The 23,326-nt window shown below is 39.3% G+C and overlaps 1 pseudogene; it reads right to left on the bottom strand.

Moving 5' to 3' along the window:
• Positions 1–22,398: 22,398 nt before the first annotated feature.
• On the bottom strand, positions 22,399–23,121 carry LOC102393004 (annotated as a pseudogene).
• Positions 23,122–23,326: the final 205 nt, after the last annotated feature.

A 23,326-nucleotide genomic window follows, 5' to 3' on the forward strand; every position in this document is an offset into this window, starting at 1 on the left:
TAAAGAAGACCTGAATAAATGGAAAAACATTCCATGTTCATGGATCAAAAGACTCAATATGGTTAAGATAGCAATACTCCCTAAACTGATCTATAGATTCAAAGCAGTCTATCAAAATTCCAACTGACTCTTTTACATACATTGACAAACTGAAACCTAAAATTCATATGGAAATTTTAAGAACTCAGAGGAGCAAAAGAAATATTGAAAAAGAAGAAAAAAGTTGGAAATTTTACACTTTCAAATTTAAAAACTTACTATAAAACTACAGTAATCAAGATGGTGTGATACTGGCTTAAGGATAACCACATGGACTAATGAAATAGAATTGAGAGTCTAGAAATAAACCTTAACACTTACAAATAATTTTCAACAAGGATATCAACACAATTCAATTGAAAGAGAATATTTTTTTTCAACAAAGAATACTGGGGTTATGGGACATCTGTATGGAAAAGAATGAAATTGGAACCCATCTCAGATAACATTGTTGTTATTTAGTCACTAAGTTGTGTCTAACACTAACTCTTCGCGACGCCATGAACTACAGCATGCCAGGCTTCCCTGTCCTTCACTGTCTCCCAAAGTCTGCTCAAACTAATATCCATTGAGTTGATGATGCTATCCAATCATCTCATCCTCTTTTACCCCCTTCCCCTCCTGCCCTCAATCCTTTCCAGCATAAGGGTCTTTTCCATGAGTTGGCTCTTCTCATCAGGTGGCCAAATTATTGGAGCTTCAGCTTTAGCATCAGTCTTTTTAATGAGATTTAGGGTTGATTTCCTTTAGGCTTGACTGGTTTGATCTCCTTGCAGTCCAAGGCACTCTCAAGAGTCTTCTCCAGTACCACAATTTGAAAGTATCTTGAACGGAGAGCATATAAAAATCAATTAAAAATGTATCAAAGACCTAAGTGAAAGAACTAAAATCTGAAGCTATGAGAAAAGCATAGACTTAAACTTCATAATCTTGGATTAGCAATGGTTTTCTAGATAGTATTTCAAAAGCACAAGCAACAACAATAAAAATAAATTAAATTAATATAACTTAAAATTCAAAACTTCTGTACTTTAGATGTGCTTTTCTGTGCTTATATGTTTGTTTGTTTTGCTTTAAATTCAAAAAACTAAGAACATGGCATCCAGTCCCATCATTCATGGCAAATAGATGGGAAAACAATGGAAACAGTAAGAGACCTTATCATTTAGGGCTCCAAAATCACTGCAGATGCTGACTGCAGCCATGAAATTAAACAACGCTTGCTCCTTGAAACAAAAGCTATGACTAACCTAGACAGCATATTAAAAAGCAGAGACTTTACTTCAGTGACAAAGGTCCATCAAAGCTATGGTTTTTCCAGTAGTCATGTATGGATGTGAGAATTGGACTATAAGGAAAGCTGAGTGCCGAAGAATTGACGCTTTTGAACTGTGGTGTTGGAGAAGACTCTTGAGAGTCCCTTAAACTGCAAGGAGATCCAACCAGTCAATCCTAAAGGAAATCAGTCCTGAATATTCATTGGAAGGACTGATGCTGAAGCTCCAATACTTTGGCTACATGATGTGAAGAACTGACTCACTGGAAAAGACTCTGATGCTGGGAAAGATTGAAGGTGGGAGGAGAAGGGGATGATAGAGGATGAGATGGTTGGATGGCATCACTGACTCGATGGACATGTGTTTGAGTAAGCCCCAGGAGTTGGTAATGGACAGAGAGGCCTGGCGTGCTGCAGTCCATGGAGTCACAGAGTTGGACAAATGAGCTCAGTTGCTCAGTCACCAACTCCTGGAGCTTATTCAAATTCATGTCCATCCAAAAGACTCTCAAGAGTCTTCTCCAACACCACAGTTCAAAAGCATCAATTCTTCCGTGCTCAGTTTTCTTTATAGTCCAACTCTCACATCCATACATGACTACCAGAAAAACCATAACTTTGACTAGACAGACCTTTGTTGGCAAAGTAATATCTCTGCTTTCTAATATGCTATCTAGATTGGTCATAAAGTTTCTTCCAAGGAACAAGCGTCATTTAATTTCATGGCTGCAGTCACCATCTACAGTGATTTTGAAGCCCCCCAAAATAAAGTCTCTCACTGTTTCCACTGTTTCCCCATCTATGTGCCATGAAGTGATGGGACCAGATGCCATGATCTTAGTTTTCTGAATGTTGAGTTTTAAGCCAACTTTTTCACTCTCCTCTTTCACCTTCATGAAGAGGCTCTTCATTCACTTTCTGCCATAAGGGTGGTTTCATTTGTGTATCTGAGGGTATTGATATTTCTCCCAGCAATCTTGATTCCAGCTTGAGCTTCATCCACCCTGGCTTTTCGTATGATGTACTCTGCATATAAGTTAAATAAGTAGGGTGACAATATACAGCCTTGATGTACTCCTTTTCCTATTTGGAACCAGTCTGTTGTTCCATGTCCAATTCTAACTGTTGCTTCTTGACCTGCATACAGATTTCTCAGGAGGCAGGTAAAGTGGTCTGGTATTCCCATCTCTTTCAGAATTTTCCACAGTTTGTTGTGATCCACACAGTCAAAGGCTTTGGCGTAATCAATCAAGCAGAAGTAGATGTTTTTCTGGAACTGTCTTACTTTTTTGATGATCCAGTGGATGTTGGCAATTTGATCTCTGGTTCCTCTGCCTTTTCTAAACCCGGCTTGAACATCTGGAATTTCACAGTTCACATACTGTTGAAGCCTGGCTTGCAGAATTTTGAGCATTACTTTGCTAGCCTGTGAGATGAGTGCAATCATGCGGTAGTTTGAACATTCTTTGGCACTGCCATTCTTTGGGATTGGAATGAAAACTGACTTTTTCCCATCCTGTGGCCACTGCTGAGTTTTCCAAATTTGCTAGCATATTGAGTGCAGCACTTTCAGAGCATCATCTTTTAGGATTTGAAATAGCTCCACTGGAATTCCATCACCTCCACTAGCTTTGTTCTTAGTGATGCTTCCGAAGGCCTACTTGGCTTCACATTCCAGGATGTCTGGCTCTAGGTGAGTGATCACACTATCATGGTTATGTTGGTCATAAAGGTCTTTTTTGTATAGTTCTGTGTATTCTTGCCACCTCTTCTTAATATCTTCTGCTTCTGTTAGGTCCATATCATTTCTTTCCTTTTTTGTGCCTATCTTCACATGAAAGTTTTCCTTGGTATCTCTAATTTTCTTGAAGAGATCTCTAGTCTTTTGCATTCTATTGTTTTCCTCTATTTCTTTGCATTGATCACTGAGGAAGGCTTTCTTATATCTCCTTGATATTCTTTGGAACTCTGCATTCAAATGGGTATATCTTTCTTTTTCTCCTTTGCCTTTAGCTTCTCTTCTTTTCTCAGCTATTTGTAAGTCCTCCTCATACATAAGATGAAAATATAACCTGTAGCATGGGATAAAATGTTTACAAATTGCATATCTGATAAAGGACTTTTGTATAGAATATATTTAAAAAAAAAAAAACCTCACCTCTTAAATGGGGCTTCCCTGATGGCTCAGTGGTAAAGAATCTGCCTGCCAATGCAGGAGGCCCAGGAAACTCGGGTTTGATCCCTTGGTCAGGAAGATTCCCTGGAGTAGAAAATGGCAACCCACTCCTGTATTCTTGCCTAGGAAATCCCATGGAGAGAGGAGCTTGGCAGGCTACAGTCCATGGGATTGCAAAGTGGTCAGACACTACTGAAAACACACACACTACTACTCAATAATTAGGCAAAAATTCCTATAAAAATGGGCAAAGACCTAGATAGAAATTTTTGCAGAGAAGATATACTAATGGTCAACATGTGCATTAAAAATTCAACATAATTAATAGAGACTGCAAATTAAAACCACAGTGATATATACCACCCCCACACTTGTTAGAATGGCCTACGTCAAAAGCATGAGCAATAACAAATGCTTATGGGGATATGGAGAAAAGGAAATCTTTTGAAAACTGGTTTAGCCACTATGGAAAGCATTATGAAAATTTCTCAAAAAATTAAAAATAGAACTAGCATATGATCCAGCAGTACACTTCTGGGAATATATCAAAAGGAAGAAAAAAAATACTGACTTGAAAAACATCTCTGCACCTCATATTTGTAGTAACATTATTTACAGTAAAGTTGTGGAAGCAACACACCTAAATATCCATCAGTGGATGAATAGATAAAGAAGTCTTGGCATACATGTGTGTGTGTGTACACACGCACACACAATGTAATATTATTCAGCCATTAGAAAAGAAAGGAATAAAAGCAAATGAAACAAAACAAACAAAACCTTAAGGGAAACCTTGCCATTTGCAACATGGATGGACCTTGAAGGCCTTATGCTGGGTGAAATAAGTCAGACAGAGACAGACAATTACTATATGATCTCACTTATATGAGGAATCTAATATTTAAAAAATCATGGAATAGAAGATTATATTGGTGGTTACCAGAAGAAAAGGTGAGGGTTAATTGAAGAGAGCTGGTTTAAAGGAACAAACTTCCAGCTATAAGATAAATAAGTACCAGGAAAGTACTGTACAACCTGATGACTATAGTTAAGTTGTTAAGAGACTGTATCCTGAGTTCTTATCACAAAAAAAATTATCATTTTCCTTTTATTGTCTCTAAAATGAATACTAACTAAACTTATCATGGTAATCATTTCACAATATATGTAAGTCAAACCATTATACTATATACTTTAAATGTATACTTATTGTATATCAATTGTATATCGATACAACTGGAAAAATGGGCACTAGATTATGAATAGACATTTCTTCAAGTAAGATATACAAATTTCCAATGAGCGCATTAAAAAAATTGAATAGCATCATTAGCCACCATGGAAATGCAAATTAAAACCACAGTGAGATACTCCTTCACACCTACTAAGATGACTGTGTTCAGACAGACACAAACAAGTATGACGAGAATGTGGAAAAACCAAGATCCTCTTATACTGCTGAATGTTAAGTGGCAAAGCTGCTTTGGGAAACAGTCCAGCAGTTCCACAAATGGTCAAGTATTATTGCCATGTGATCCAACAATGTTACTCCTAGGTACATACCCAAGAGAAATGGCAATATGTATCCTTATAAAAATTGGTACATGAGTGTTCACAGCAGCATTATTCATAACAGCCCAAAAATGAAGGCAATCCAAACATCCATCAGCAAATTAATGGAAACATAAAATGGTGGTGTGTCCATATAATGGATTATTGTTCAGCCATAAAAAGGAATGAAGTGGGGGGAGGAGCCAAGATTGCGGAGGAGTAGGACGGGGAGAACACTTTCTCCCCCACAAATTCATCAAAAGAGCATTTAAACGTCGAGTAAATTCCACAAAACAACTTCTGAATGCCGGCAGAGGACATCAGGCACCCAGAAAAGCAGCCCAACTCTTCGAAAGGAGGTAGGAAAAAATATAAAAGACAAAAAAAGAGACAAAAGAGGGAGGGACGGAGTTCCGTCCCGGGAAGGGAGTCTTAAAAAGAGAGAAGTTTCCAAACACCAGGAAACCTTCTCACTGCCGAATCTGTGCCAAGCTTTGGAAGCACAGAGGGCAACATAAAAGGGAGAAAAAAAATAAATTAACAATTAAAAATCGCAGATTGTGAGCCCTACAGTAACTCCCCCAGCAGAGAAGCAGGGCAGACGCCTGCACAGGGCATTAGCAAGCGGGGGCTGGGCAGGGAAGCGCGGCGCAGCCTGTGTCCCTTAGAGTAAGAATCGGCCCGAATGTCCTGAGCGCGATCTGAGTGAAATAATTTGGGCTAGCAAACCAGACTGTGGGGAATCTACCACGCGAAAAGCCAGCCCTAACCTAAGACACCGCCAGGCCCGCGCACAGAACAAAGGACTGAACCGAGATAGCCGGTTGCAGACCTTCCCCCTCCGGTGACAGGCAGCCAGAGCCGTAAGGGGGCAATCGCAGCCCAAGAGAGACACTATCTATAAAACTGTAAGCAGGCTTCTTTGCTAACTAAAACTTCTTGGGGGTCTGGACAGTCAACATCTGCCTGAGAAGGTGCGCCGGTTTTACACCCAGATAACTGAGTGGCGGGGAGGCGGTAAGTCGCAGCATTGGAGCCCGCCAAACACATCACCTGAGCTGCTCGGATCTGGGAAGAGCACAAAACGCAGGCCCAACCGAGTCTGCGCCCCTGAGGACTACCCGAGTGCCTGAACCTGAGCGGCTTGGACCTGGGAGCTCAGCCCAGGGCCGGCCTCTGATTGTTCCCGGCGGAACAACCTAGAGCCCGAGCAGGGTGGGCAGGGAGGCTACACGCGCCGTGAGCGGGGACAGACCCAGTGGGGCTGAGGCACTGCGAGCGCACGCCAGTGTTATCTGTTTGCAGCATCCCTCCCTCCCTCCCCACAGCGCAGCTGAACAAGTGAGCCTAAATAAAATAAAAAAAATAGTGTCCTCCACCGTCCCCTTTGTGTCAGGGCGGGAACCAGACACTGAAGAGACCAGCAAACAGAAGAAGCTATAACAGAGGGAAACGCCTTGGAAGCTACAGGCCATAGATTAAAACCCTATGGTTACTACGGACTGCATAGGAAGGGGCCTATAGATCTTGAGAAATATAAGTCAGACCAAGGAACTAGCCAAAATGAACTGAACCCACAATACTCACAACAAAACCAGAGAAAGACCTAGATATATTTTTACTATTTTTACGATCAATCTTTCTTTTTTTTTTAAATTTTTTTTTAAAATTTTAAGTCCTCTATTGTCCTTTAATTTTCACTTTTATAACTATTACTTTGCAAAAAAAAAAAGACCCTATTTTTTTTTTTCCTTCTTCAGCAAACTTCATATATATATTTTATAATTTTTTGACCGTGTTTTGTTTTGTTTTTTTGTTTTTTGGTTTTTTTTTCTTCTTTTATTTAACATTGTATTTTTGAAATTCCAAACTCTACTCTAGATTTTTAATTTTAGCCTTTTGGTATATGTTATCAATTTTGTACCTATAGTTTTTTTCATAATTTCTGTGACTTTTTTTTTTCCCTCTGTTTCTTTCTCTTCTTCTTTTGTATAACATCGTATATCTGCAAGTCCAAACTCTACTCAAGATTTTTAATTTATGCTTTTTGGTATTTGATATCAATTTTGTACCTGTATTTTCTTTATAATTTTTGCGACATTGTTTTTGTTGGTTTGTTTGTTTTCTCTCTTTATTTTTCTTCTTCTTTTTTTAACATTGTATTTTTGAAATTCCAAACTCTATTCTAGATTTTTAACTTTTGCTTTTTGGTATTAGTTGTCAATTTTGTACCTTTAGTTTGTTTATAATTTTTGCGACCTTGTTTGTTTTTCTTTGTTCGTTTTTTCTCTCTTTCTTTTCCTTCTTCTTTTCTTTAACATCGTATTTTTGAAATTCCAAACTCGACTCTAGATTTTTAATTTTAGCCTTTTGGAATATGTTATCAATTTTGTACATATAGTTTTTTTTTTTTATAATTTCTGTGACTTTTTTTTTTCTCTTTTTTTCCCCTCTGTTTCTTTCTCTTCTTCTTTTATATAACATCGTATATCTGCAATTCCAAACTCTACTCAAGATTTTTAACTTATGCTTTTTGGTATTTGATATCAATTTTGTACCTGTATTTTCTTTATAATTTTTGCGACATTGTTTTTGTTGGTTTGTTTGTTTTCTCTCTTTATTTTTCTTCTTCTTTTTTTTAACATTGTATTTTTGAAATTCCAAACTCTACTCTAGATTTTTAATTTTTGCTTTTTGGTATTAGTTATCAATTTTGAACCTGTAGTTTCTTTATAATTTTCACAACCTTGTTTGTTTTTCTTTGTTCATTTTTTCTCTCCTTCTTTTCCTTCTTCTTTTCATTAACATTGCATTTTTGAAATTCCAAACTCTACTCTAGATTTTTAATTTTTGCTTTTATGTATTTGTTACCAATTTTGTACCTTTAAGAACCCAATCTTCAGGACCCATTTTTCACTAGGGAACGAGATCACTGGCTTGACTGCTCTCTCTCCCTTTGGACTCTCTGTTTTCTCCACCAGGTCGCCTGTATCTCCTCCCTAACCCCTCTCTATTCTACCCAACTCTGTGAATTTCTGTGTGTTCCAGACGGTGGAGAACACTTAGAGAACTGATTACTGGCTGGATCTGTCTCCCTCCTTTTCATTTCCCCCTTTTATCCTTCTGGCCACCTCTGTCTCCTGCCTCATTCTTCTCTTCTCTGTATAACTCCGTGAACATCTCTGAGCGGTCCAGTTGTGGAGTGCACATAAGGAAGTGACTACTGGCTAGCCCACTCTCTCCACTATTGATTCCACCTCATCTCATTTGGGTCACCTCTAACTCCCTCCTCCCACTTCTCTTCTCCATGTAACGCTGTGAACCTCTCTGAGTGACCCTCACAGTAGAGAAACTTTTCATCTTTAACGCAGATGTTTTATCAATGGTGCTGTATAGAAGGAGAAGTTTTGAAACTACTGTAAAAATAAGACTGATAACTGGAAGTAGGAGGCTTAAGTCCAAACCCTGACTCCAGGGAACTCCTGACTCCAAGGAACATTAATTGACAGGAGCTCATCAAACGCCTCTATACCGACACTGAAACCAAGCACCACACAAGGGCCAACAAGTTCCAGGGCAAGACATACCAAGCAAATTCTCCAGCAACAAAGGAACACAGCCCTGAGCTTCAGAATACAGGCTGCCCAAAGTCACCCCAAAACCATAGACGTCTCACAACTCATTACTGGACATTTCATTACACTCCATAGAGAAGAAATACAGCTCCATCCACCAGAACATCGACACAAGCTTCCCTAACCAGGAAACCTTGACAAGCCACCTGTACAAACCCACACACAGTGAGGAAACGCCACAATAAAAAGAACTCCACAAACTGCCAGAATACAGAAAGGACACCCCAAACTCAGCAATTTAAACAAGATGAAGAGACAGAGGAATAGCCAGCAGATAAAGGAACAGGTAAATGCCCACCAAACCAAACAAAAGAGGAAGAGATAGGGAATCTACCTGATAAAGAATTCCAAATAATGATAGTGAAATTGATCCAAAATCTTGAAGTTAAAATGGAATCACAGATAAATAGCCTGGAGACAAGGATTGAGAAGATGCAAGAAAGGTTTAACAAGGACTTAGAAGAAATAAAAAAGAGTCAATATATAATGAATAATGCAATAAGTGAAATTAAAAACACTCTGGAGGCAACAAATAGTAGAATAACAGAGGCAGAAGATAGGATTAGTGAATTAGAAGATAGAATGGTAGAAATAAATGAATCAGGGAGGACAAAAGAAAAACGAATTAAAAGAAATGAGGACAATCTCAGAGACCTCCAGGACAATATTAAACGCTACAACATTCGAATCATAGGGGTCCCAGAAGAAGAAGACAAAAAGAAAGACCATGAGAAAATACTTGAGGAGATAATAGTTGAAAACTTCCCTAAAATGCGGAAGGAAATAATCACTCAAGTCCAAGAAACCCAGAGAGTCCCAAACAGGATAAACCCAAGGCGAAACACCCCAAGACACATAGTAATCAAATTAACAAAGATCAAACACAAAGAACAAATATTAAAAGCAGCAAGGGAAAAACAACAAATAACACACAAGGGAATACCCATAAGGATAACAGCTGATCTTTCAATAGAAACTCTTCAAGCCAGGAGGGAATGGCAAGACATACTTAAAATGATGAAAGAAAATAATCTACAGCCCAGATTATTGTACCCAGCAAGGATCTCATTCAAGTATGAAGGAGAAATCAAAAGCTTTTCAGACAAGCAAAAGCTGAGAGAATTCTGCACCACCAAACCAGCTCTCCAACAAATACTAAAGGATATTCTCTAGACAGGACACACAAAAACAGTGTATAAATTCGAACCCAAAACAATAAAGTAAATGGCAACGGGGTCATACTTATCAGTAATTACCTTAAACGTAAATGGGTTGAATGCCCCAACCAAAAGACAAAGACTGGCTGAATGGATACAAAAGCAAGACCCCTACATATGTTGTCTACAAGAGACCCACCTCAAAACAGGGGACACATACAGACTGAAAGTGAAGGGCTGGAAAAAGATTTTCCATGCAAATAGGGACCAAAAGAAAGCAGGAGTAGCAATACTCATATCAGATAAAATAGACTTTAAAACAAAGACTGTGAAAAGAGACAAAGATGGTCACTACATAATGATCAAAGGATCAATCCAAGAAGAAGATATAACAATTATAAATATATATGCACCCAACACGGGAGTACTGCAGTATGTAAGACAAATGCTAACAAGTATGAAAGGAGAAATTAACAATAACACAATAATAGTGGGAGACTTTAATACCCCACTCACACCTATGGATAGATCAACTAAACAGAAAATTAACAAGGAAACACAAACTTTAAACGATACAATAGACCAGTTAGACCTAATTGATATCTACAGGACATTTCATCCCAAAACAATGAATTTCACCTTTTTCTCAAGCACACATGGAACCTTCTCCAGGATAGATCACATCCTGGGCCATAAAGCTAGCCTTGGTAAATTCAAAAAAATAGAAATCATTCCAAGCATCTTTTCTGACCACAATGCAGTAAGATTAGATCTCAATTACAAGAGAAAAACTATTAAAAATTCCAACATATGGAGGCTGAACAACACGCTGCTGAATAACCAACAAATCACAGAAGAAATCAAAAAAGAAATCAAAATGTGCATAGAAACGAATGAAAATGAAAACACAACAACCCAAAACCTGTGGGACACGGTAAAAGCAGTCCTAAGGGGAAAGTTCATAGCAATACAGGCACACCTCAAGAAACAAGAACAAAGTCAAATAAATAACCTAACTCTACACCTAAAGCAACTAGAAAAGGAAGAAATGAAGAACCCCAGGGTTAGTAGAAGGAAAGAAATCTTAAAACTTAGAGCAGAAATAAATGCAAAAGAAACAAAAGAGATCATAGCAAAAATCAACAAAACCAAAAGCTGGTTTTTTGAAAGGATAAATAAAATTGACAAACCATTAGCCAGACTCATCAAGAAACAAAGGGAGAAAAATCAAATCAATAAAATTAGAAATGAAAATGGAGAGATCACAACAGACAACACAGAAATACAAAGGACCATAAGAGAGTACTATCAACAATTATATGCCAATAAAATGGACAATGTGGAAGAAATGGACAAATTCTTAGAAAAGTACAACTTTCCAAAACTCGACCGGGAAGAAATAGAAAATCTTAACAGACCCATCACAAGCACGGAAATTGAAACTGTAATCAAAAATCTTCCAGCAAACAAAAGCCCAGGTCCAGATGGTTTCACAGCTGAATTCTACCAAAAATTTAGAGAAGAGCTAACACCTATCCTGCTCAAACTCTTCCAGAAAATTGCAGAGGAGGGTTAACTTCCAAACTCATTCTATGAGGCCACCATCACCCTAATACCAAAACCTGACAAAGATCCCACAAAAAAAGAAAACTACAGGCCAATATCACTGAGGAACATAGATGCAAAAATCCTTAACAAAATTCTAGCAATCAGAATCCAACAACACATTAAAAAGATCATACACCATGACCAAGTGGGCTTTATCCCAGGGATGCAAGGATTCTTCAATATCTGCAAATCAATCAATGTAATACACCACATTAACAAATTGAAAAATAAAAACCATATGATTATCTCAATAGATGCAGAGAAAGCCTTTGACAAAATTCAACATCCATTTATGATCAAAACTCTCCAGAAAGCAGGAATAGAAGGAACATACCTCAACATAATAAAAGCTATATATGACAAACCCACAGCAAACGTTATCCTCAATGGTGAAAAATTGAAAGCATTTCCTCTAAAGTCAGGAACAAGACAAGGGAGCCCACTTTCACCATTACTATTCAACATAGTTTTGGAAGTTTTGGCCACAGCAATCAGAGCAGAAAAAGAAATAAAAGGAATCCAAATTGGAAAAGAAGAAGTAAAACTCTCACTGTTTGCAGATGACATGATCCTCTACATAGAAAACCCTAAAGACTCCACCAGAAAATTACTAGAACTAATCAATGACTATAGTAAAGTTGCAGGATATAAAATCAACACACAGAAATCCCTTGCATTCCTATACACTAATAATGAGAAAACAGAAAGAGAAATTAAGGAAACCATTCCATTCACCATTGCAACGGAAAGAATAAAATACTTAGGAATATATCTACCTAAAGAAACTAAAGACCTATATATAGAAAACTATAAAACACTGGTGAAAGAAATCAAAGAGGACACTAACAGATGGAGAAATATACCATGTTCATGGATTGGAAGAATCAATATAGTGAAAATGAGTATACTACCCAAAGCAATCTATAGATTCAATGCAATCCCTATCAAGCTACCAACAGCATTCTTCACAGAGCTAGAACAAATAATTTCACAATTTGTATGGAAATACAAAAAACCTCGAATAGCCAAAGCGATCTTGAGAAAGAAGAATGGAACTGGAGGAATCAACCTACCTGACTTCAGGCTCTACTACAAAGCCACAGTTATCAAGACAGTATGGTACTGGCACAAAGACAGGAATATAGATCAATGGAACAAAATAGAAAGCCCAGAGATAAATCCACGCACATATGGACACCTTATCTTTGACAAAGGAGGCAAGAATATACAATGGATTAAAGACAATCTCTTTAACAAGTGGTGCTGGGAAATCTGGTCAACCACTTGTAAAAGAATGAAACTAGAACACTTTCTAACATCATACACAAAAATAAACTCAAAATGGATTAAAGATCTCAACTTAAGACCAGAAACTATAAAACTCCTAGAGGAGAACATAGGCAAAACACTCTCTGACATACATCACAGCAGGATCCTCTATGACCCACCTCCCAGAATATTGGAAATAAAAGCAAAAATAAACAAATGGGACCTAATTAACCTTAAAAGCTTCTGCACATCAAAGGAAACTATTAGCAAGGTGAAAAGACAGCCTTCAGAATGGGAGAAAATAATAGCAAATGAAGCAACTGACAAACAACTAATCTTGAGAATATACAAGCAACTCCTCCAGCTCAACTTCAGAAAAATAAATGACCCAATCAAAAAATGGGCCAAAGAACTAAATAGACATTTCTCCAAAGAAGACATACAGATGGCTAACAAACACATGAAAAGATGCTCAACATCACTCATTATCAGAGAAATGCAAATCAAAACCACTATGAGGTACCATTTCACACCAGTCAGAATGGCTGCGATCCAAAAGTCTACAAGTAATAAATGCTGGAGAGGGTGTGGAGAAAAGGGAACCTTCTTCCACTGTTGGTGGGAATGCAAACTAGTACAGCCACTATGGAGAACAGTGTGGAGATTCCTTAAAAAACTGGAAATAGAACTGCCTTATGATCCAGCAATCCCACTGCTGGGCATACACACTGAGGAAACCAGAAGGGAAAGAGACACGTGTACCCCAATGTTCATCGCAGCACTGTTTATAATAGCCAGGACATGGAAGCAACCTAGATGTCCATCAGCAGATGAATGGATAAGAAAGCTGTGGTACATATACACAATGGAGTATTACTCAGCCATTAAAAAGAATACATTTGAATCAGTTCTAATGAGGTGGATGAAACTGGAGCCTATTATACAGAGTGAAGTAAGCCAGAAAGAAAAACACCAATACAGTATACTAAAGCATATATATGGAATTTAGAAAGATGGTAACAATAACCCTGTGTATGAGACAGCAAAAGAGACACTGATGTATAGAACAGTCTTATGGACTCTGAGAGAGAGGGAGAGGGTGGGAAGATTTGGGAGAATGGCATTGAAACATGTAAAATATCATGTATGAAACGAGTTGCCAGTCCAGGTTCAATGCACGATACTGGATGCTTGGGGCTGGTGCACTGGGACGACCCAGAGGGATGGAATGGGGAGGGAGGAGGGAGGAGGGTTCAGGATGGGGAACACATGTATACCTGTGGTGGATTCATTTTGATATTTGGCAAAACTAATACAATTATGTAAAGTTTAAAAATAAAATAAAAATTAAAAAAAATAAATAAAAAGGAATGAAGTACTGATTCGTGTTATAACATGGATGAACCTTGAAAACATGCTAAATGTAAGATGCCAGTGGCAGAGAACTACATATTGGATGATCCCGTTTATATAAAATACTCAGCACAGGAAAATCTAAAGATTAATGATTGCCTAGAGCTGAGGGGGTCAGGGGGATTGGGGAATGATGGGTAAGAGGTTTCTTTTCCGGGTAAGGAAAATATTCTAGAATTGATTGCAGTGATGGATACACAACTCTGTGATTGTACTAGAAATCATTGAATTTTACATTCAATAAATACAATTGGATAAATTGTATGGTATGTGAATTATATTTCAATAAAACTGGTGAAAAAAAAAACAATGGAAAAGCTGAGGCCCTACCACATAAGCTGTTTTTCATCCAGAGGGGCTTCTCTTTTCGGGGTCTCCATACCCTGTGCTTTACACCAACCAGCCGAAGCCTTGATTTTCAAATTCTTGTATGTGTGCATATCACACACATACCCACACATGACATGTAAACAGACACATAAACACACATTTACACCAATACACTCACACAGACATGCAAAGACAGTCACAGACACACACACAGACATACGCACTCACACTTACACACCAAATTGCTCCTTGGTCAATGGAACTACACTGCTTTCTGGTTGAGGCAATAACAAGGGGCTAATACAAATCAATACTCAAATCACTGTTTTAATTTCTTTTTCTGTGAGTGGAACCAGCGGGTATATAGAAAAAAGGAAGAATACAAGGCATAACTTTGAACTTCATATTCACCACACATGTGGGACTCCGATCTTTATTCAGCAGCCTCAAAGCCTTTGACTGTGTGGATCACAATAAACTGTGGAAAATTCTGAAAGAGATGGGAATACCAGACCACCTTACCTGACTCTTGAGAAATCTGTATGCAGGTCCAGAAGCAACAGTTAGAACTGGACATGGAACAACAGACTGGTTCCAAATAGGTAAAGGAATACGTCAAGTTTGCATATTGTCACCCTACTTATTTAACTTATATGCAGAGTACATCATGAGAAATGCTGGGGTGGAGGAAGCACAAGCTGGAATCAAGATTGCTAGGAGAAATATCAATAACCTCAGATACGCAGATGATACCACCCTTATGGAGGAAAGTGAAGAACTAAAGAGCCTCTTGATGAAAGTGAAAGAGGAGAGTGAAAAAGTTGGCTTAAAACTCAACATTCAGAAAACTAAGATCATGGCATCTGGTCCCATCACTTCATGGCAAATAGCTGGGGAAACAGTGGAAACAGTGTCAGACTTTATTTTTCTGGGCTCCAAAATCACTGCAGATGGTGATTGCAGCCATGAAATTAAAAGGTGCTTACTCCTTGGAAGAAAAGTTATGACCAACCTAGATAGTACATTAAAAAGCAGAGACATTACTTTGCCAACAAAGGTCCATCTAGTCAAGGCTATGGTCTTTCCAGTGGTCATGTATGGATGTGAGAGTTGGACTATAAAGAAAGCTGAGCACCGAAGAATTGATGCTTTTGAACTGTGGTGTTGGAGAAGACTCTTGAGAGTCCCATGGACTGCAAGGAGATCCAACCAGTCCATCTTAAAGGAGACCAGTCCTGGGTGATCTATGGAAGGACTGATGCTGAAGCTGAAACTCCAGCACTTTGGCCATGTGATGAGAAGAGCTGACTCACTGAAAAAGACCCTGATACTGGGAAAGATTGAGGGCACGAGGAGAAGGGGATGACAGAGGATGAGATGGTTGGATGGCATCACCGACTCAATGGACATGGATTTGGGTGGACTCCAGGTGTTGGTGATGGACAAGGAGGTCTGGCGAGCTGTGGTTCATGGGGTCACAAAGAGTCGGACATGACTGAGTGACTGAACTGACTGACTGAAGCACAGAAAGTGAAAGTGTAGTTGCTCAGTCGTGTCTGACTCTTTGCAACCCCATGGACTATAGCCCGCCAGGCTCCTCTGTCCATGCAAGAATATGGGTGTAGGTTGTCCTTTCCTTCTCCAAGGGATCGTCTTGACCCAGGGATTGAACCCAGGTCTTCTGCATTGCAGGCAGATTCTTTACTGTCTGAGCCACCAGGGAAGCCCCAGGAGGAAAAGAAACGATAAAGTCTAAATGGACCTGTCAGTGCTGCCCTCCTTGTGTCTATGAGGGCAGCGCTGTGTCTATGTGCCTCATTGGTGTGATTTCAGCTGAGCCATACAGGGTTGAGTACACATCTCTACCCTGTACCTATCACCTCTTGCCACATGTGAGGCTGGTACTGGAAGCTAGTACTACAGATCGCTTCCAGACTGTTGTCATTCTCATGATGGACTTTCCAGCATCTTTCCATCACTGTGGCTCTTGTCTCAAGAGATAGACTGCTTGGTATAAGTACAATCCCAAATTCTTATTTCAGGAAAAAGTTCTACCCTGTCTATGGTCATTGGCGTGCAGGAAGAAGTTTACCATCAACTTTTGTAAAGTTCTTCCAACTCTTGAGAAAGCCTAGAGAAGCTTCTTGCTTTCTCTCCCTGGATGAGAACTATGTGATGTGTAGCCCTGATTGCTCCTGGGAGTCATCCTGCACCCACAAAGGAAACTAGGCTCAAAGTGAAGATGATTCTGCAAATGGCAGGGGGGGGCGGTGACAGGATGAAATTCAGTCCTTGTTGACAGTATCCAGATCACTCAATCCTGGAACTCTATTTCTGGACCTCCTATCATATTCAGCAATAAATCTGTCTGTGGTTAAACCCAGTTTGAATCGAGACTTTTGAGCCTTGGGATTAAGGCTCAAAACTGTAACTGTTGAGATTTCTGGAAGGGATGCATGGCAGCTTGGAGGGGACCATGACAGCAGTTGATGTGTGTGGAGAGCTGTGGAGACAATGTTCTCCCATTTGCTTGTGTATTTATGAGTGGACATTAATATGTGTGTATGTGGATGAGTACAATGATATACTTGGACCACTGAGTTCTCTTATCATTCACTCCTTCATGAAAAAAGCCTGTATTAAGCCCTCACTGTATTCAACAAATCTCCTAATGTGAGGGGAAGGGTATAAGTGTATGAGTATGTGTGCGATCTCAGAGAACATGTGTGCAAATGTTCAATGTGCCTTCTTTCTGCCAGAGGATTATTGAATTTGTCTACAATCTGCTCTTTTGGCTGGAGTGAGTGTCTCCATAAAGAGGAGCCCTTATCTCCACATCATCTCCATGTCTCATCATTAATTCTGTACTGAACAAAAAGTTGAAGATGACTGGGGTTTGGGGCAGTCAGTGCCAAGTGGCATACAAATGACAGGTTCTGGCACTCACGATCTTTGCACCAGGAAGCAAGATCTTGGCCCTCCAAGGGGGCAATGGCACAAAACGCATCCAAACAAGGTTCATCTCCTATAATTGATTTCTTCTGGCAGGTCTGACCTCCTAATGGTGTCCTGCCTAGGCTGGCACTATTATAATTAGTCTCTGAACCCTGAGACGCCAACCACATGCTGGCTTATAGAGACTGGCGGCCTGGGTTCAGAAACTTGTCACAGGCAATTCATAAAACAAATAATTCACTTTATAAAATAGTACTATGCTTTGATTTCCCTTTTTACAATGATATTTCCAGGTAATTTAATATTTAGATATTTAATATTATATGGTGTTAATTATGTTAAATAAGAAAAAAATGTATGATCTATATAGATACCAAAAAAGGCATGGGATTAAACTTTGCTTGCCTTTTGACTTTTTAACTTTCTATGTAAACTAGAAGTAGATATATATTTCTGCAAAATAATAAAATGCTATTCAAACCAACCACCAGTATTGTGTTTAATGATTAATCACTAGGTTAATTTCTGTCAAAATCAGGGAAAGATGAAGGTAACCTCGATTAAGCATTATTATTTAACATTGGTCTGGGAATTCTAGCCAATGAAACAAAATTTTGAAAATCAAAAGAAGAGATATAGAAACAAAAGGAAAAACAAATTATCATTATCTTGTAGAATTTTGACAGGTTTTGTTTTGACAGTGATCTTAATAATCATTAAGACCTGACTTCTAAATGATTTAGATACTTACAAACAAAGCTAGAAAGGTAAATACTTTTCTCTACAGTGATCATTTGAGCTTATGTATTGACTTCAACCAGATAATTATTGTCCAGAAACTAAAGGTTACTTAATTCAAAGCTCAAATTATCATATTCAGCAAATATTCTCCATGATAAACTGTTTATAAACAATAATTCAAAATAATAGCTTGGGAGAAAAAATTGCAGGTACCATATTTCTTTGATTTTTAGCTGCAATTTTAAAAATTGTAAATATTTGAGAAATTGGGGCACATCTTACAATTGATGTGTATGCTTAGTGTGTTAGTGTGTTCTTTTTACAGAATGGCTGTTATTATTTTATAGTTTTAGCATGGAGTCAACTTTGCTGAAAATTAGATGTGTGTTGGGGGTTTTATCTACAATCCATAGGGTTGCAAATGGACATGACTGAAGTGACTTAGGATGCACATATGCATAACAGAAAACTCACAGAGATGTGAAGCAGAAACTCATACACAGCAGCACTAACACATTAAGTGAAATAAATTGTTCTGGGACCCATCTGAGAGGGTAAGTTAAGCAGAGTTTGAGGTACCTAGGAGAGGGGCAAGAGGAAGAGTCATATTTTTCCTAGGAGTGGGGAAAACTCACCAGAGAATAGAATGCAGGTGTTTTGGTCCTTGTGGGTCTGAGTGCATTTTGGACTTAGAAGCTCAGGGCCACTGTGACACTGGGCTTGTGTCCTGCAGTAGCCAATCACTTTGCTGCCTGGAGAACATTATAGGTGGTTCAGAGAGTGGCCATACCTCTCAGAGAATTCTTAGACCCCACTTCCCACATCCTGGACCTTTCCTACCTCCCTCTTTCTTTTATGTCATTCTATGTGAAAATAAAAAATGTTACTTTGGCAGCTCATGCCACAGGTGAAGAGGATGACTATTTGTCACAACTGCGTGGCCCCTCAGAAGACCTGGGTCCTGATAAGTTACTTGAACTTCATGTTGCTAGGGTGGGGCCTATGAACCAGGGCCCGGATGTTGGACCTAAGGTCACTGTTCTGGTTGGAAACAAAGGGAAGCAAACAAGATTCCCACTACTAAAAACAGGAGGCCAGGCAAAAACATAAAGGCAGAAAAGAGAAAAGGTGATAAACCATGAAGCTAAGCACCTGGGATCCTTTTGTTTCCACAGAGAAGGAAATCTCTACTCTGCCTGTATGTTACTATCCTTGCAGATATTTATTTTTTAAAACAGCTAGTGCCAGATCCCATTCTCAAAGAGTCTAATTTATCAGTCTGGAGTGAAGCCTTGGCTTCTTCTTCTTTTTTTTTTATAAAGCACTTCTTGTAATTCTGGAGAAGGAAATGGTAGCTCACTCCAGTGTTCTTGCCTGGAAAATTCCATGGACAGAGGAGCCTGGTGAGCCACAGTCCATGGGGTCGCAAAGAGTTGGACACAGCTGAGCACATAATCCTTATGTAATTCTAATACACTGCTGGCATTGAGAACCACTGCATCAAGCCTGTTTTGACACTATTCCTACGATGCAGTTTAAGAAGCCCTGACTTGACTGAAAGAGAACTTTGGAGCCTTGCTGAAGTGGACACAGAACTCCATGCTCCTCTCCTTTCTCCCGCTTACTTCAGTTCCATTTTTACATTTCTGAATTACTTGAATAATGTCTTTCTCTTAACTGGACTATGAACTCCATTGGTCAAGAACACAACTGTTTTTTTCACCATTGTTATCACTCCAGAAGCTTGGGCACTCAATCAATAGTTGTTAAATGAATGCATGCTTAGTCACTTCACTCATGTCCAACACTTTTGCAACCCCACAGACTGTAGCCTACCAGGCTCCTCTGTCCATGGGATTTCCCAGGCAAGAATACTGGAGTGGGTTGCCATTTCCTCCTCTATCAGACCTTCCCGATCCAGGGATTAAAACTACATCTCCTGCATCCCTGCAGGAGGTTTCTTTACCACTACCGCCACCTGGGAAGCCCCCATTAAATGAATAGGTGAATAATTAAAGAACACTTACCAACTTGTCTTACATCCAGTGGGGGCCCACTAAAATTGATTGCTCCATGACAAACTCTTTTCATGACAAGAATGCTAAGAAGAAGAAAGAGATCAACTCAAAGAAATAATAATATTCACTGATTCCCAAGAGATAATGAACATGGAGCTTAAATCCTTCAGTTTGTTTTTGTTTTTTTTTTTTTTGAGTTAATTTAGGTCCTCAGCTTGTGGACCTGAGATGAGCCTAGAGGGGACAATGACTTTGAGGGTCATAGTGAAGAAAGGGATTTGGGACAGTCACAAAGTGGATGTTTACTTGAGTTATCCAACTGTAGCATAGCTGTAAGTGAAATCTAGAGTGTACTGAAGAGGGAAAACATCACAGGTAGAACCTCAAGTCAAGAGCTTCAGATTGAAGGAATGAGATGAGGAGATTCCAGGGAACTGATATAACGAAACATGGGATCAAAAGCTAGAAGGATGAGAGACAATTTGTGATGTGGAGTCCAGGATGAGAGAAACCAAACTTGGGAATAATGGGATGGTAGCAAGGCTCTGGAGAAGGCAATGGCACCCCACTCCAGTACTCTTGGTGGAAAATTCCATGGACAGAGTAGCCTGGTAGGCTGTAGTCCATGGGGTTATGAAGAGTCGGACACAACTGAGAGACTTCACTTTCACTTTTCACTTGCATGCATTGGAGAAGGAAATGGCAACCCACTCCAGTATTCTTGCCTGGAGAATCCCAGAGACGGTGGAGCCTGGTGGGCTGCCATCTATGGGGTCGCACAGTCAGACACGACTGAAGCAACTTAGCAACAGCAGCAGCAGCAGCAAGGCTCCAGGTTTTATAGAATTGGAGGAGTTAGGCAGCTAAATGGTGGGGGTTATACCTGCAACACTGGGAAGTAAATATGGGTAACCAATTGCCAATCACAAGAAGTTAACCAATTCACCTAAGGAGATGCTTGCCTAAGGGTTAAATCAATTTCCAGCACAACAATGATGAAACCAGAGTGAGTTCATCCTGCATAGACTCCCTAAACATATAGGTTACTACAGAATTCATGTGTAGATTATTTTCTAAATTTCCTTGCCTTATATTCCAATACCTTATTTTCTCCAACCAAGAAATCCTTCAACTGTTTCTTCACCAGTTACTATGAATACCATGTGCCTAATATACTCATTGTATTACTCTCTTTCAATTTTCAAATAAAGAACCACATGCTATGTTAAAATCACATTAGTTATACTTAAGTTTTAAGTAGCTAGTATAGAATCAATCTGGAGAAGGCAATGGCACCCCACTCCAGTACTCTTGCCTGGAAAATCCCATGGACGGAGGAGCCTGGTAGGCTGCAGTCCATGGGGTTGCTAAGAGTCGGACATGACTGAGCGACTTCACTTTCACTTTTCACTTTCATGCATTGGAGAAGGAAATGGCAACCCACTCCAGTGTTCTTGCCTGGAGAATCCCAGGGACAGGGGAGCCTGGTGGGCTGCCGTCTATGGGGTCACACAGAGTAGGACACGACTGAAGTGACTTAGCATAGCATAGCATAGAATCAATCATGGAGTAGCTAGTATCATTAGTTCTCTATGAAAACAATTATAAAAACGGAATATAATCTGACAAAAACTGTGTAAAGACACTGGAGAGCAATAAGGGAAGCCAAGACTTATAGATAGGGAAGATACGGAAGGAAATACAAGTGCTTTGATTTCAATATTATGGGTTGAATTATGTTCCCTCCCCAGACTGATATATGGAAGTCTTAACCCCCAGTATCTCAGAATGTGATCTTATTTGGAAACTGAATCTTTGTAGATGTAATTAGTAAGGGGACATCATACTGGAGAAGGATATACCAATAGGACTGTGTACTTACAAAAAGAAGAAATTTAGACACAGGGAGAGTACCATGTGAAGATATGCTCCTACAAGCCAAGGAACTACCAGAAGCTAAGAGAGAGGCCTAAAACTTATCCCACCCCCCACCTTTTTTAACAGGATGATTGGTAAATTATTCTTATTTTGCTGTCTTTTCAAATTTTCCCCAAAATGCTTTGGTTTTTGTTTTTTCAACAGAAAAACATGTCTTCCTTGCCAGTTGTTAGAAAGAGAAAAGTAAGAGAAGAAGAGAATGAGTAAGTGGGCAGGCAGATCTGAGAGGTTGAAGACAAAACAGAATCAAGGCTTGTTATGCAAGACAAAGAAGGAAAACCAGGTCAGGCCTCCCTGTGGATGACCAGGTGTGAAGTATACTTCACCAGTGCCCGTTCTTCTTTAGTGTACTGACCAGTAGGCCAGGTAAGGAAAGGATGCCATGTTGCTTTTTACTCCATCTCAGTCCTCACCCCTAATGAGGTAGCTGCTGTGGCTTTCATGCATTTCATTATAATTTCTTCATATTCTTGGATCAGTAACCCTCCTGTTTCACTTTTATTTCTTCAAATTTGGGCAGCACGACTGCAATGTAGCCTTCGGTGGATGGCTTCTCTTGAAGAATAGATGGTTTATGGATAATGTTTACATTCACTTCCATTAACCATCCTCTAACACAGTTAGATATGATATATTCTTCTCCACCTGAGCAGTAAATCTTACACAGAGGTGCAAGTTCTGTGAGAAACTGTGTCCCCCGCTTAAATTTCTCAGAGACTGTTCTGAAGGCTGCTACAGTTGGTACGGATTTGATTTAAAAATTCTTTTAATTGTTTTTTCCACTTTGAAGAACTGAATGAGATCCTGCCAACATGATGACATGTATTTGGTTAGAGTGCTATAGTATACAGTGTTCCTCACAGGGTTTTCCTTTGACATCCTGTTTTTCCACATCTCTGCAAATGCCATTCCCTTGGCCTGCTTCGTATCAGTGAGTAAAGAAACGATCCACAAACAACAGCATCACGGGCTCAGCAGCCAAAGTGGCCACAGGGTCCTTGGGATTGGTAGTCATGGCAACCTCGGGTGCTACAAACCTTCCTAAACCTTATTCTTTTGTAGCATCTTCAGGGGGAGAATGGTCCTGTCAATACCTTAATTTTAGACTTCTAGCCAGAGCTGTCAGATAATAAATTTCTATTGGTTAAACAACCAGTTTGTGGTACCTTAATATAGTAATCCTAGCAAACTAATACCATGAGGTTGGCATTTTGTTTACA

Source organism: Bubalus bubalis, chromosome 2 (genome assembly GCF_019923935.1).
Source record: "Bubalus bubalis isolate 160015118507 breed Murrah chromosome 2, NDDB_SH_1, whole genome shotgun sequence".
NCBI classification, from domain to species: Eukaryota; Metazoa; Chordata; class Mammalia; order Artiodactyla; family Bovidae; genus Bubalus; species Bubalus bubalis.